The sequence below is a fragment of the Oryzias melastigma genome, linkage group LG9 (assembly GCF_002922805.2).
Source record: "Oryzias melastigma strain HK-1 linkage group LG9, ASM292280v2, whole genome shotgun sequence".
NCBI lineage: Eukaryota > Metazoa > Chordata > Actinopteri > Beloniformes > Adrianichthyidae > Oryzias > Oryzias melastigma.
Window position 1 is genome coordinate 33,685,849 of NC_050520.1, and position 13,192 is coordinate 33,699,040.

The following is a 13,192-nucleotide window of genomic DNA, read 5'->3' on the forward strand; positions in this document are numbered from 1 at the left end:
CACAGAATCCAAATGATTTGAATTCCAGTTTTTGTGCGTTTTATGAGCTGGAACTCCAATTTATGTAAAAATAAAAAAATGATTGCTTGAAATTAGTTTTACAGTGGGCCCTGAATCTATATTCTATGAAGGTTTAACTTTTCAAATGGAATTATAGAAATTAATACAATTTCCTGGATGTTTTACATGTTTTGAAAGGCTGCGAACATTCATTCTCACTTAGTTCCAGTCCAATCATCTTTTGATATATTGTAAAAGAGTTTAGCCTAAATAATAATAATTAAACTATGTCCTTTTCTAGGACAGCACACAGACTGTTTTTGACTATATTTGCATGAATTAAACTAGTTTATTTTAATTTGTCAAAAATGTGGCAATGACCAACAGGCAACACATTTATAGCCCCTTCTATAGAGGTCAACAGACAAAAAGAATGTTAACTTAGGGTTTGGTTACCTTTTAAGCTAACAGGATCATTTTAACACTTGATTTAGCAAAACATGCACCTATTAACCTGGTCTTGAATCAATACAAAGTTTGGGTGATGTTTGGCTTACTTCAACCTTTTTATCTCTGTTCAATTTCTCCATTAAATTTATTGACCAACATGGAGATTATAGTAACTTTTTACACACTTTCAGTAATTTCAATTTGTTATCTTATTTAGCAGTAGACCAATCTGTAGTTAACAGCTTCAGCATTCACACTTGCATCTTAGCAGATAGCAAAAATGTTCTATTTCTTTTTATGATTCACATTGAATTGTTCTCTAATTCCATTTTAATTTTGAAACAGGATTATTATTGTGAAGGTTTCCTTTTTGTTAAATAAAACACAAAATGAAAAGTTTTGTGCTTGAATAAGGTGACTGGTGACTATCAGGCCCAATCCGAGTTCTTCCCTTCTCTCTTCTCCTTCACTTATCCCTCCAAACGGATGGTTATGAAAAAATAGTGTCTAATATTTCAGATGTTACTTTCGTCGATGACATCATCAATATTCGCCGGTCCGCTAGTTTTAGTACAGAGCTTCCAGTGCTTGAATATACATAACAGCGGTTTTATAACTTTAAAAAGGTCGTGCTAAAACATAAAGTCATTACTTACACTTAAATGTAAACATCTGTGGTTCAGAGCGCTCCCACACCTCATCATTTTTCAGAATGAACCAACAAAGCTTTTTTGTAACCATGAATACTTCCAAAAAACTTTCTATCCTTTTTATTTAGTAAATGTGGATATCAGACATGTTTGCTACTGATAAAGTCAAGTGCTTTAAATTCTTTGTGCCATATAGAAAGAAGGTGATTGTAAAATGTTGTGTGAAGAACAGATGAGGAAGCAGATCCTAAAGATGACTCTTGTGATACACAGAGCCGGGTTTATTTAAGGTCCTGACATTTAGCATATCCAGAATCTTTAACCTCACTTCACTGGATTAACTCTTCTCTGGTCTTTAACGACTGTTGTGGTCCACACTAGTCTTAGTTTCTTGAACGTAGCTGCCTTTGTACATCCCTGAGATAGGTACAGTTTTGATTTGATGGTTTTTGTAAATGCGAGTGAGGCGTGTGTAAGAAAACCGGTGGTAGGTTTCTTTTTTGGATCTGGAGGTGGGTGTAGACAGAAGACCTGGGACGACAGTTTAAGAAGGGGGGTTAAAAGACAGTTTATTTTGTCCAGCAGGGGGAGTCGTCTTCAGTCCTTCATGGAGCCAGGAGCCTCTGTTACAAAGATAAAAACACCAGGAGTTTTAAGATAAAACGTCAGGCTACATAGAACCATAAAAATGGACAACAAATAAAACAAATAAAAGCATGTAATTAAAAAGTAGCAACAAAAACTATATATCCTGGGTAAATATAAAAACAGAATAAAAGTATCATATCATATCATATCAGGGCTTGTCTGCTTGGTCTGGGGTCGTTGCCGTGGTTCTCGCCACAGGCGGTTGGAGTCCTGCACTGCAGCCTCACAGCTGTGGAGTGGAGTCTGTGGCTGTCCCGGTCTGGGAGGGCGCCGTGGCGATGATCCTTTGTCCGAGCTGGCTCCTGGTATGATAGTATCTTTCATACCATCTCCTCACAGCAGAGCCAAGCCTCAAGTTTGTTTTAAAAGTTTCTGGGTTTTTTTCCCCCTAAGTTTTCACTGTGTGTGGGGTCATGGGTGTATGTGTTTTGGGGAGGGGGTGTGCGTGCGTGTGAAGGGTGGGTTGGGCTTTTACTGTGTATGTTTTGTTTTTAATTGTAAAGCGCTTTGAGTTGCACTAAGTATGAAAGGCGCTTTTATAAATAAAATTTGATTTGATTAATGACAAAGGGGTACTTAGCTCAGAGAGGGGTGTATCGTTACCACACCCCTCTGCTGCTTGTTCGTCGCTTCCCCCTCTGACCGCTGTCTGGCTCCTGACTCGGCTGCCACGCTGCTCCCCGGCCGTCGACCCGTCGCTGGCTGTCCCGCCGCGCTCCTCCCGGCCGTCGACCAGGCGCTGGCATTCCTGCCACGCTCCTCCCGGTCGTCGACACAGCGCTGGCTGTCCCGCCACGCCTGTTTCCCAGGCCCTGGTAGTGATAGCGGTGGCGTCCCCACACCACAACGCCTTGGGCCCTGTCGTTTCCCTCCCCTCGTTTTGTTCTCTCTCTCCTTTTAAAAAGGGTCTCTGATGAGGCAAACCTGCCCTCAATCCCTTCTAATGAGGTGGTGTGATCAAGAGCCCTCTGAATTAAAAACTTACAAAAATAAAAACATTTTTTTCAATCTGTTACATGTGCAGTGAAGGGGATCTCTTCCTCAACTGGAAAACCTTCCATCAATTCAGAAACTTGCTCCAGTCCTCTTGATGTTGGCTGCAATAGGTCCTTAGGAACCGGGGGATTTCCTGGTTGAGCCGCTCTACTTGTCTGTTGGACTGGGGGTGATAACCAGATGATAAACTGACATTGATGCCCAACACCTTGCAAAGGCCAGGATGAGCGAGGTAATTACCACGGGTTCAGCAGAAAGCACTTCCTCTCCTCACGACTCATGGAGGCGGGAAAGTGCGTCAGCCTTGGCGTTCTTGAGTGAGAAAAGAGTTTCTTGAGTTTCTGGAAGGCTGTGGTGGCTTCCTGGGTCCATTGCAGGTTCTTGGGTGCCCCGTTGAGGAGAGAGGTGAGTGGAGCTGCCACAGAGCTGAACCCACGGATAAAGTGGCAGTTAAAATTGGCAAAACCGAGGAATTGCTGCAGTTCTTTTACTGTAGAGGGTTCAGGCCACTGTAGCACTGCCTCCACTTTGCTGTCATCCATGGTTACGCCCTGGGTGCTAATGTTGTAACCAAGGAAGGAGATGGACGTCAGATGAAACTCACATTTTTCTCTTTTGGCATACAAATGATTGTCGATTAGCCGCTGTAGGACCTGCCTGACATGAGAGATGTGATCATCGAAGGTAGGGGAGTAGACCAGGATGTCATCCTGGATACATGATGATGATTGTGCGCCTGCGCATGCATGTCTGCTGCTCGTCGTGCTTGTGTGTATGGATGTGTTACCTTTTTTTTTGCTTTGGATTATTTGTCTGTATCTACTGATGCAAGCCAGTATTAGTAGATTTACATATTCAAGATGGGAATTACTGGCATTCAGGAAGCACAATATCACGGGACTTCGTCATGTTATCCCATCGGAGCTAGCAAGGAAGTACCGGGGTTGTCGAGCTGGACGTAAACAAAAGGCTAAGCTAAAGGCTAAAGCTGTTTACCGACAGCGCTTCAAGCCATCTATCCCCTCCATTATAATGGGAAATGTCAACGCCATGAGCAACAAGACGGACGAACTCGCAGTGCTGATCAAGACCCAGCGGTGCTACAGGGAGAGCAGCCTGCTCATCTTCACCGAGACGTGGCTAACCAGGCATGTACCGGACGCTAATGTGGATTTACCACTGTGAGAGCGGACCGGGACCCTGATGCCAGCAGGAAGAGCAAGGGTGGCGGCCTCTTCTTGTATGCTAACCAGCGATGGTGTCATCCAAACCATCTAACCATTAGAAGAGCAATCTATGACTGTAGTCTGGAGCTCCTAGCGGTTAGCATCAGACCCTACCACATGTAACGTGAGTTCTCCCACGTCATTGCACTCTGTGTTTACATTCCTCCGAGAGCAGATGCATCGGCAGCTCGTGATTCCATACACAACACAATCACAGCACTTCAGATCAAGAATCCAGAGGCGTTCATCATCATCTCTGGAAATTTTAATCATGTAACCCTGGACACAACTCTTGCTTCTTTCCACTAATACGTTGACTGCCCCACAAGGAAAAATAACACTCTAGATCTACTAAACTCTCAGGATGCATATTCTGCTGCCCCCCCCACCCCCCCTCGGAAATTCGGACCAAAACCTCATACACCTGCGACCTAGCTACATCCCTCTGGTGAAAAGACAACCAGTTACCACCAGACAGATCAGGAGGTGGTCTCCTGAAGCAGAGGAGACTCTCAGGGGCTGATTTGACTGCACTGACTGGAGTGAATTGGTTGGGTCGCATGGGGAGGACATTGAGGGGGCTGTGGGCTGTCTGACAGACTACATGAACTTTTGTGTGGATCTGGTGGTCCCTGTCAGGACTGTGAGGTGTTTCCCCAACAATAAACCCTGGGTCACCAGTGAGGTCAAGGCTGTGCTGAACAGGAAGAAGAGGGCGTTCAGGAGCAAGGACCAGGAGGAGATGAAGAAGGCCCAGCGTGAATTTAAAACCTGCATGAGGGATGCTAAAGAGTCGTACAGGAGGAAGCTGGAAAAGAAGCTGAGGAACAACAACATGCGGGAGGTCTGGCGTAGCATGAAAACTATGACAGGCTACAGCAGTAAAAGTGACGGTGTGAAGGACAGGGGCGTGGAGAGAGCCGAGGAGCTGAACACCTTCAATCGCTTTAACAGCCCCCCCTCCTCAAATCACCGTCAATCTCCTGGCCCCCTCCCTCCGCCCCCTTCCAGCCATCCTGCTCACCCTTCAGCTTCTCCCCCCTCGAGCCCTTCATCCCTTTCATCTGGCCCTGACCATCCCCCTCCTTCCATCACTGCTGAACAGGTGAGCAGGGAGCTAAGACGGCTCCACCCCAGGAAGGCAGCCGGTCCAGACCAGGTGTGCACGCAACTCCTGAAAGCCTGCGCTGATGAACTGGGGGACCCTCTCCAGCACATCTACAACTTGAGCCTGCGGCTGGGGAAGGTGCCGTCTTTGTGGAAAACATCCGGCATTGTTCCTGTTCCTAAGAAGACTCGGCCCCAGTGAGCTGAACGATTACCGGCCGGTCGCCCTCACTTCACACATCATGAAGATGCTGGAGCGACTGGTCCTGCAGCTTCTGGGACCCCAGGTGCAGCACGGGAAGGACCCCCTCCAGTTTGCCCACCAAGCCAAGATGGGGTTGGAGGACGCCACTCTCTACCTTCTCCACCGGTCCCTCTCTTACCTGGATGTGGAGGCCTGCACGGTGAGGATACTGTTCTTCGACTTCTCCAGTGCATTCAATGCAATCCAGTCCCCTCTGCTCCAGGAGAAGCTCCTCTCACTGGCAGTGAGCCCCCACCTTGTGACTTGAATCATGGACTATCTGGTGAACAGACCACAGTTCGTCAGGATGGGGAGCTGCAGGTCCTCCATGCAGACCAGCAACACAGGGGCCCCACAAGGCACATTCCTTTCACCTCTCCTCTTCACCCTCTACACCACTGACTTTTGCTACAACTCTGGTACATGTAACATGCAGAAATTCTCAGATGATACAGCAATTGTGGCATGTATCAAGGGGGGTGGGGAGGGGGAGTACAGGGGCCTGGTGCAGGACTTTGTGGACTGGAGTCGGCGGAATAATCTACACCTGAACTGGTCACCAAATGTTGACGCCATCTACAAAAAAACCCAGAGCAGGATGTACTTTTTAAGGAGACTGACTTCTTTTAACGTGTGTCCCAAGTTGCTTTTTATTTTCTGGCAGGCTGTTGTTTCCAGTGCTCTTTTATATGCAGTGGTGTGCTGGGGCAGCAGTGCTAGTGGAAAGGACATGAAAAGACTTAACCGCCTTACCAGGAAGGCAGGTAAGGTGGTGGGTCAGAGTCTGGAGTCGGTTGAGTCTGTGGTGGAGCGGAGGATGCTGGTGGAGATAAAGAAAATCCTGGAGAACACCAGTTACCCCCTGCATCCGGTGTTCTCTGTTCAAAGGAGCTCTTTCAGCAATCACCTTCGTTCACTGCCGACCTCCACAGAGAGATACCGGAGGTCATTTGTACCCACTGCAATCAGACTGTGTAACACTGCTGAGAAGGGGAGGGTGAGAAGGGAACCCTGATTGTACTGCTGTTTTTATTGTCTTTTATTGCTGTTAATGATTTAATTGTCTAATTTTTTGTACCCCCCGCCCCCCCTTTTAAAGATATGTATTACTTGTTTTTATTTATTTATTTGTTTATTTATTTCTAATCTGTGTGAATGACCTGGAGCTACAGACTGCCATAATTTCCCTTGGGATTAATAAAGTATCTATCTATCTATCTATCTATCTATCTATCTATCTATCTGTCTATCTGTCTGTCTGTCTGTCTGTCTGTCTTTCTGTCTGTCTGTCTGTCCGTCCGTTCGTCCGTCTGTCTGTCAGATGGGCGGAGTCAACTCCACTTGATGCTTTACACACATGGTGTAGGCTTGTACTGTAGAGCCGTCTTTTATTTTTGTAATTCTTCAGTTTGAGAAGGGTTCAGAACATGTGTTTATGTAAACTTGAGGGTTGTTTGATTGAGACAAACTGTAGCTGCTGCAGTTTATTATAGGACACAAAGGGAGCAGTCTGATTTCCATGTATGAGTGCAGTCTAGCATGCAGACTTTGCAGCAGTCACCTCCAACAAAGGGCTTCACATCACACTTCCATCCGGGAAAGAATCATCTGTTGTGTTGAATGTAGGTGCAGATGACCTTCTGTCGACTTCATACTGAAGAAACACCACACTGCCTCACTGTTAGACAGAACAGAAAGAGACAACATTCATAAATGTTTTTGTTTTTCATCTCTGAAGTTGAGAGGTTTATTTCTGTAGCAACCATCAGTCTGTTGGACAGTCGGTGTGTAATTGTTAAACTCTTTGTACAATCAGATGTTTTTTCCGTACTTGTATTTAGTTTAAATAAAGTTTCAAGAGTTCAGGTTGGACTTGTCAAGTGAGTTTTTTGCAGAATAGTGATGCTATAACCTGTACCACACATACATAAGTCCCAAATCAGCATGATTGTGATTTCCACTGCAGGGAGGCATCAAAGTATGTGTTGTTTTACTACACGGGTTCCCTCTAACATCAAATACTGTCCTGAACATCCATCCATCCAGCTTGATACCACTGCAAAAGGTTTCACTAGTCCTAGCATTCTGAGTAGTACTGTAAATAAAAATCTTCAAAAAACACTAGAAGAAAATACTTTCCAAAAAACAGTATGCAGTATTTGCTTTAGTAGATAGGCGTTCCAATGATGAGAGGGGTGGGGACATTTCATTCTGAACACACCATTTCCAAAAAATTAGTGTATCATGGAAATTTCCATGATTCCACTATTTCAATGATTTCATATTATTTGTGTATTTTAACATACTTTGGGGTTCCAGCTCATAAAACTCAAACATTTTTAATAAAATTGGAATACTGCTCAGAAATTACCATTTCTCAATATTTCTAAAAGATTATGATCAAATCAATCAAAATAAAACATTTTCAAAATGATTTGCGCATCTTCAATACTCCGATAGTCTGGTCAGGAACCAGGAAAAATCTGTGTCTCCATCCAAATCTACAGGAGAAGAACATTAGTCCTCTAGAACATTCTGCTGGACTGTTTCATGTACTAATGTCAAAATATTCTGCAGGCCACCGTAGGGAATCAAACCCCAAACTGCTAAAGCGGGCATACCAATGCCAGTGACTTTAGTTTTTTGACTAGACATGAAATGTAAAGAAAAACTCATTCAGCATTATATTTGAATTATTAAGCCAACATCAAGTCCAGTTGTTTGTTTTGAATCAACAACAGTAAAAAGATCCTTTGTCAGTGAAATCCTGATCAAATCTGGAACCCAGTGGCTTTAAGTCTTTACGTACATGTTAACGGAGAAATATCTGAAACATTAAATGAAATGATTCATAATTTTAATCTCAGAAAACAATTATAATGCAAGGAGAGAGATAAATATTAGAGATAAAAACAAGAAAACAAAAGAGGGTCAAGAAGTTAGATGATGATTCTAGAAACAAGAGAGGATAGAAATACAAAAATAGGTAAAACGCTGGAGGTTTATGATTATTACTGTCACATGTTGATCAAAGGGGCGTGGCCTATCCACAGACACTCATCCACACGCTCAAAAATTACAGACATACCTGTTGGCTGCAAACACCTTCATACACATGCAAGATGACAGCGCTCATGTCATCTGCTGCTGCACCGCTTCAATGTAGTGTGGCTAGATCAAGATTATCCATCCAAACCTGGTATATTAAAAGTTTTTTCTCGTAAGTTTACGACTTTTAATCTCATAAATTTACAGATTAAAATCTAAGGGAGCCTACAGTCCAGCGAGTGAACAGCTGCAGACCGACTAAACTGTAAAAAGCATCTGGGATTTCAACAGGTAAGAAGAATGTTTAAAAGGTTATAAATGTTTGGAAGCTTCTTTGTTTGATTTACGGTTTATTCATGTTTTAATCATTGATGTGTGGATTTCCATCCATGACATGGAGGACGAAATAACTGGAAGTCAGCTGAGGGTTATCGATGGCTTCATCAACAAAAGTTAAGATCTTCTCCAACTCTGTGATGTTTCTGTCTGAAGAGGCCGATAGTTTCTGGCATTTTCAATGTTCTTGTGTTAATTTAACAGACTATTTTCATTCTTCTATTTTATTTTATATATGAAACTCTGCATTACTGACACTGAACCCCAGAAACTCAGCCTCACTGATAAGAATTGGATTTTGAGTCACCAGAAGGTTCAGAATTTCTTTGTTTTTGACACCGATCTGGAAATAAAGTTTCACAAGAATCTCCATGTTTTTCATCTTCAAGCACGGCTCTGATAAACGGACAACTTTGGTTCTTTTCTTGATCATTTATGACTTCTTTTCTTGTAAATTTACCTCTTTTTCTTGAAGATTTACGACTTTTTCTCATAAATTTACTAAATTTAAAGTAATGAATTTAAGACTTTAAATCACATAAATTTAGGAGAAAAGTCAGGAATTTAGCCTAAGACTTTTCAAATTCATAGATATGACTTTTTTTTGTAAATTTGTGAAATTCAAAGACGTATTTTAAAATGGTTAGTAATCGTTAATGTTTAAATCTGATTGTTCCCTAGACAGCTAAGTTGTGGAAACAATGGTCCCCAAAGTCAATTGGTAGAGAAGAGAGATCTTTTACTTTATGTTCAAGTAAAAAAACAATAAAGTCACAGAGATTAAAAACAATTGTGATTTTTAGGTTCAATTATTGATGGATCCAAAATCCAAGAGCATTTTCATGACCACAGAGATACAGCAGGAGACTGTGGCAGGGAATGAAATCTGTCATGCACTATAGGACAAATACATATTTTGGAGGGTTTGAGGCCCTCAACAACACGCATGCAGTGAAGGCCATCCCAGATCACGAGGAGCAGGTTCTGCTGAGTGGAAGAAGATGGATAGATGTTACCAAGTGTATAATAGGTAAGTGTGTTAAATCTGATGGTCTGAAAAACATCTCACAGTTTGAAATGTTTTTGGTTTGAGTCACCCTTAGTCTGGCCCGTCCCCCTGGAGCAACACAGCTCCAGGGGTCATTCGGGCACGCAAACCTCTCCACCACGTTAAGGTGGTGACTCAGGGAGAGGATTATATCAGTCACTATAGCCAATTACTAATAATTACTGTGGGGAAACCGAAGTACTCGGAGAAAACCCACAGGACTGCCAGGATTTGTTTGAGTTATTTCCCTAAAAATTTGGTGACTGATGTTATTTGATTTACTTATTATTTAATTATTTATTGAAATTAATGTATATTGATGTATGATAATATATTCATATTATGATGTATGATAATATATTCATATTATTTATATTCCTTTCTCTTAATCATATTATTGGGGGGGTAATTTGAGCTGCACCTCTTTGCTTCGTCAAACTTCACAGCAATATTGAAAGGCTGGAAGCTGAATCATTAAGTTCTGGTCTACACCTGTGTAAAGGGCGGGGCAGACCCGGTTCTGTCAGCCAACCGTGTTAACCAACAGAGCAGCGAGCTGCCCCTGTTTTTGAAGGTCGTTTTGGAGACCGTTGTTTGCAGAGTGCAGACGAACTTTTGGGAAGAAGATTTTCTTCTTGGGTTTGGAGGCACAGACCTGGCAGTCAGCGGCCGAATTGTGTCCCCTTCATCGGGGGGTGGGGGGGGGGGGGGGGGGGTGTAATCATTCTACTTCAGAGGACTTTTACTGAAGCTTGAAAAAGAAATTCTCTAAGATTTCTTCCTCTTTTTAACTGCTGCCTCAGTTTGAGAACTCTCTTCAGAGTCCTGGCTCTGTCTGTCACCACGTTTCCTCTTTCGTGGGGCAGCTGGAGTCTTTGTTTTTCTATCGTTTTGTTGAGGGATGAAGTGCTTCTCGTTCGTGCTCTTGGATGTTTCCTGGAGAACGATCTCTGGTTCCTGAGGAACAGTTGTGACCTCTTTGGTTTCTGCTTGTTGGTGGACCTCCGGTGCTGCAGGCTCTTCAGGTTGGGGTTCCTCAGAGCCAGCAGAGGGCTGCACACTCTTCATAGTGAAGAACGGATGTTCGAAAGCTTCACTTGGAGAGATGCGCTTGTTCGGATCCACCTCTAGCATCCGCTTTAGAAGGTCGATGAACTGTTCCACTTCATCCCTCTTTGTCATGTCATAATATACATCTCTGAGGTCGTCGAAGGAGAAGTAGTCGAGATGTTCTTCGACTCGTTCCCCTCTTTTTTTGGAATGCTGTTCGGGTGTGTCCAGCTTCCAGACAACCTTAGAGTTCTCCTCAGTCTGAGTGAAGAACTTGTGGGTGAACAACCCCTGCTCCAAGAGTTCATTGTCTGGCATTCCATGCATCTCCACCAAGGCTCTGATGATGTTGTACTCAGAGTCCTGTGGATGGATGTAAATTCCTGCGTACAGCATGGCGAGAACGTAGCCAACTGTCCACATGTCCAGACGTTCATCTAAGGGCAGACCCAGCATGACTTCTGGTGCCCTAAAAAGAAGGTTCTGCATTCTACTTCCAGTTTGGATGTGACTGGTTTTTTGAGCCAACCCAAAATCGATCAGCTTGACCCTGAAAGGCTCTGAAACTTGGTTCACCAGCATGATGTTGTCGAGTTTGATGTCACCGTGGACCAAGTTGATGTTTTTCAGGCCTTGCAGGGCGATTAGCAGCTGCCATGCAATAGTTCTGATTTCATGGAGATCCAGGGGAAGGTCGTCACGATCACTCATGAAGTCATCAAGGCTTTTGTCCAATATTTCAAAAGCGATGCATATGTGGCTTTTGTACCGGAACCAGTCGATACACTTGACCAAGCAGTATTGATCGGCGTCGATTTTGCTAACCTCAGTCAGAGCTTGTATTTCATCTCTGCCTGCGTCTTTATATTTATTTTTGAGGATTTTAACTGCAACTTCTTGGTTTGTAGCCACTTCTCTGCATTTGGCCACTTTTCCAAAAGTTCCTTCTCCAAGAAACTTTTCCACCTGGTAGAGGCCATTATAGCCCAGAAGAAGGGAGTTTTCCCGAACTTCAAATTCACCATCCGACATAATGATGAGAGTTTTGCGTGGAAGATACGGTGTGAGACTAAAATGAGCTCAGACAAATATCTTGATCGCAAAAAGGGGCTTGAAACTTCCCAGAAGACCAGCTGGACGTATCGCTCAGAGGGCTTCTACGAAGTGACTGGCAGTGTGAAATCAGGGTAAGAATAAGAACTTTTCTCTGATGACATCAGCAGCTTAATCCCAGATCAAAGGCAGTTTAGCCTAACAAACTAGCAGACGTCACGGATGTTGCCATGGTAACATGCGCGTGCGTGACTGCATTTTATACGCGTGCTCGTGAATCTTAATTTACGCGCATGCGCAGAAGTCTCCTATGTATTTTCCTTTTTTACGTAATGAATTCGGTGGCGACACCTGTTCACCCCACTGGTCACTATACACTGAACCTGCATCTGTTATGTATTTCATCCTAAATCAGTCCCTCCCGGAATGTGCAATGCTGCGATCGCAACTAATGCAAATTCAGTCAAACCCCGCCCATTGTTGCACATTCTGCAACTTTTCATTTTCACCGCAACTTCTCTGCGACTTTGACCGGATTATGTTGCTGCTTCACCACCGTTTCTGGCGTGGCTCCTTCCTGGAAGCTGCGTTATTACTATTATTTTTATCTTTCTTTAGCCCTCTCTTTTTTTCCTCCTCAGGACGCGCGTAAATGCGAGCGCCCGCGGACAGGCGGGGGTTGCGCTGATTACGCGCAGGGGAGGGATGTGCGGGATTAGCGTTGAGTGCGGAGCAGAATCAGAACATAAAGGAAAGACAGAGATCGCCAAGCGAAACATCAATGGTTGTGAATGCTTTTAATATGGATACAGAGGAAGATTCTGTGGAGGACATGTAGATCTGAGGCTTCATCTTATGCTGTTTTTTATTTTATTTTGTACTTTTTCCTAACAGTATGTAATTTTCCTCATTAGTATAAATCTAATGTTCCTCTCGGCGGTTCTCTGCAGGGGTCGCCACAGTGAATCAGCTTCCTCCATTCTGCATCCTCTCCTCTAACAGCAGCTCCCTTCATGTCTTCATCACTGCACAAACCTCCTCTTTGGTCTTCCTCTAGACCTCTTTCCTGGCAGCTCCCAGCATCCTTCTACCAATATATTCTCTCAAACCTCTAACATGTGCTACCTCTCTGATGGACTCATTCCTGATCCTATCCATCCTGGTCACTCCCAAAGAGAACCTCAGCATCTTCTCTTCCTCCAGCTCTGCTTCTCCTCAGTGCTACTGTCTCTATGCTGAACAACATGACTGCTCTCACCTCAGTTTTCTACACCTTTCTTTTCATTTAAGCTGAAACTCTTCCATCACACAACAAACCTGACACTTTTCTTCATTC